Source organism: Chiloscyllium plagiosum, chromosome 24 (genome assembly GCF_004010195.1).
Source record: "Chiloscyllium plagiosum isolate BGI_BamShark_2017 chromosome 24, ASM401019v2, whole genome shotgun sequence".
In the NCBI taxonomy this organism is placed as follows: Eukaryota; Metazoa; Chordata; class Chondrichthyes; order Orectolobiformes; family Hemiscylliidae; genus Chiloscyllium; species Chiloscyllium plagiosum.
The window spans coordinates 42189231-42192372 of NC_057733.1; positions in this window are offsets into that span (position 1 = coordinate 42189231).

Here is a 3142-nt window from a genome sequence, read left to right on the forward strand (position 1 = left end):
TCACAGTGTCATTAAAACAAATGTTTTAAACTCGTTGAACTCACACCTAGACAGCTGCTGTCACTATTCCCAGACTGTTTTAAGTGTTAACTGTCACACTCAGCAAACAGAAATTCAAACTGAACTATTTTTAAAAATGTTAAGTTCAAAAATTAAAAACAATACTCCAAATGAGCATAGACTCCTAAAAGTTAGTATTGTCAAAAATCTTTCAATGCTATTCCCAGCAGATGACATTAATCACAAAATCATGTTTTATTTGCTGATAATAACTGTATTACCCTTCCATCACTTGTGTTGGCATATTGCCTAACATCAATGTATTGATAAACTTGAATTTTCTCCAGTTGACCAATGGGAAAACTGTAGTCCTCTTTAAAGACCATGCTTATGGTGGGCAGTTTGAGCAAATTTATTTTTGTTCCATAGAGAGCAGAGTGTTCCTGTCCAGATGCCCCATACTGTATTTCGAAGATGTTCTGTTCTTAATGAAAGATTATGTAATCAGGATCTCCATAAGAACACTAATGAATAAAGTTTACAAAATTGCTGTGCGTGCAGGTTAAGTACCTTTTTGAATTTAATACGTTAAGAGAATTTCAGACTAGTCCCAGGCTCCTGAGATGAGGCGTGCATTGTGACCACACTCCCCCGAAGCTAGGTATAGATAAATTTAGGTATTTTCCAAGCAACCTGTTCACGGATGTTATCACTGACCTCTGCAGTAGTAGGACATGAATCTGGGCTTCCTGGCTCAAAAGTTAAGACACTGTCACTGTACCAAAAGAGCCCTTAGAGACAAACATATACTGCTCATGCTTCAAGTATCCCCAGCACTACTCCTTACCCATATTTGTTATTCTGCAAAAAGATAATAGATTGTCATTTAATAAGAAAGCCATATTTGATAATCATTGAGATCAAAACATAATTTTTAACGGTACATTTTAATGACCATGATAAATAACAAAGGCTTTAGCTTCTGAGTGACAGCTTGATAGCACTATTTGAATTAGTTCTGGCCAATAACACGGCTGTTCCCATACAGGGAAACATTACAGACTGGTATTTGTTTACGTTCAAACTAAAATCTCCACTGACTCAAGAAAATCAATTCTACGTTTGAATTTAATGCCACTCAAAGTTCACATTTATCCAACAGACTCAGTTACCAGAAAAGGTCAAAAAGGTTAATTATGATCCAGAAACAAAATTTACCAAGGGCTGAAATGTGTTTTATTGGCTTTGTCTAAGTTGATTTTTTTTTGAGAGGGATTTCCACCACAAAGAAAAGCAAGTTTTCTCACTAAGGTTTTACCCCTTTGCTACGGGTCTGCCCATATTGTATTCCTTGTACAATTCTGGTCCAATATACCACAAGCTGTTCTCAGAACAACTCACCAGTATATCCAGAATTCACAGCATGTTGTGTACATGCTATCTTTAAAAGGCTGCTGTGCAACCAGACCTGCAGCATCAGTCTGTACTACTCAGTTTGCTCAACCACTCTCATTAATGCCTGCAAAATCTTGCTTAAGGTGCTGCTTAATCATTCACTCGGGACACCTCTCCACCTGGACCCAGCTGTCACCCACTTTCATCCCCCGCTTCCAGTAAGGCAGAACGAGCCAAGGTTGGTGGTGGCTGCTCAACATTCAGATCCTCACCCTTATGTGAAGAGAATCTTGACTGACTGCTGTGAGTGGATAACTGACTATTTCCAAGCCCCTGAATTGGAATCAAAGGCTGCCCTTGACTTCGTGCAACAGGGTCTTCTGAACGAAGGTTATTCCCATTCGTTTGACTGAGGCTTGCTGACAGCTGTGTGCCAGCATGAAACAGCACGGCAAGACAGAAATGCTGTGTACAAAAGTAGGCTGAGTGACTAAACGCTATGACAGTGAGCAAATATCCCAGAGGTGCAGCCTGGTCCAGTCTATGAACTGGCAAATATGGACATGCTGCAATGAAGTGCAGAAGCATTCTGTGTAGATCAGAGATGTGCCATGAGGGTTAGAGGCTGGCAGATATCAGATGCCAAAGTCATTAAATGCGGATGTGTGGCTACTGTCCATAGATCATGCCAGAGGATGGTGGTGTCTAATGTGGAGCCCCTTGAGAGAAAGCAACAAGCTGAATTTGCTAGGTACTTGCTCTGGTTTCTATGTCGAATGTTTTCAATGTCTAGTTTATCTGATAAGATAGAAAGCTGTACATTAATGAGGCAGATTGTGGTGTTAAAGAAGTGGTTAACAGGCTTCAATCACCAATTGGCAAATGATTACTGCTTTCCATGAACCTTGCCACTCCATTTGTGAAAAGCAAAAGAGATGGGGCCACATGTTCCAGACAAGAAATATTCTTTGCTGGACTTCATCCGACTCCGCCACAAATCTCACCATACAGCACATCACACAGACCCACACAAGATTAGGCCAAGTTTCAGATATTTGAATAATGGCTGAAAATACACGTACTTGTTTGGTACCAAATGAGGAACACACATCAATAAGTATATTATCCCTGATTATATCAGGAGTTACATTTAATAATAGCTAAAAATCAAAGTTAGGAAAACTCCTCAATGTTACATATCTTAAAACTAAACATTGGTAGAATACACTGAAAGCTTCTATCTCAAAATACAGCAGATATCAATGTCAAACCTTAATGCCATAATCAGAAAAGGCTTTAGTACCACTGAAAGTAAATTATCTTTCAAACAAGATTTCAATTACAATTTTACAGCAAGTTCTTAAAAGGAAACATCTGGAACATTGGTCTGCCCATCAAAAAGGGACACTAACCTCAAGTGCTAAAATATTTGCAAATATGAAATACCAGTGAAACATAGGGATTAGGGAAAACTACTAACTGCTGCACTTGTACGTGCAACTTCACTTGGGAAACAGAATGTTTTACCTCTTGCTCCGCTAACAATGTTGCTTTGAATATACTATTGTCAATAAAAATCATAGAGCAATATTCCATCCATTTATAAAAGTGATAACAAAATAAACAATGCTTTGAACTAGCTGAAGGAACTAGTCAGCAAATATTAGTGTTGACTGCAATTTTCTATCATTTGTAAAGAAGGCAATGTGTTTGAGTTTGGAATTAAGTTTTAAACTGGAACATTAAA